We start from the raw sequence: 363 nt of genomic DNA on the forward strand, positions 1-363 counted from the left end.
GGGTGCCCGGGGGTTGAGGCCTGGGCGCTGAGGGGGAGCTGAGGACTGAGGCCAGGGCCCTGAAGGGGAACCCAGGGGACTGAGGCTTGGGCCCTGAAGGGGAACCCAGGGGGCTGAGGCCTGGGCCCTGAGGGGGAGCTGGGGACTGATGCCCTGGCCCTGAGGTGGAACCCAGGGCCCTGAGGCCGGGGCCCTGAGGGGGAACCCAGGGGGCTGAAGCTGGGGCCCTGAGGGAGAGCTGGGGACAGAGGCCAGGGCCCTGACGGGGAACCCAGGGGGCTGAGGCCTGGGTCCTGAGGGGATGCCCAGGGGGCTGAGGCCCGGGCCCTGAGGGAGAGCCGGGGGCTGAGGCCCAGGCCCTGA

The sequence above is a fragment of the Phaethon lepturus genome, unplaced genomic scaffold (assembly GCF_000687285.1).
Source record: "Phaethon lepturus isolate BGI_N335 unplaced genomic scaffold, ASM68728v1 scaffold25391, whole genome shotgun sequence".
Lineage (NCBI taxonomy): Eukaryota > Metazoa > Chordata > Aves > Phaethontiformes > Phaethontidae > Phaethon > Phaethon lepturus.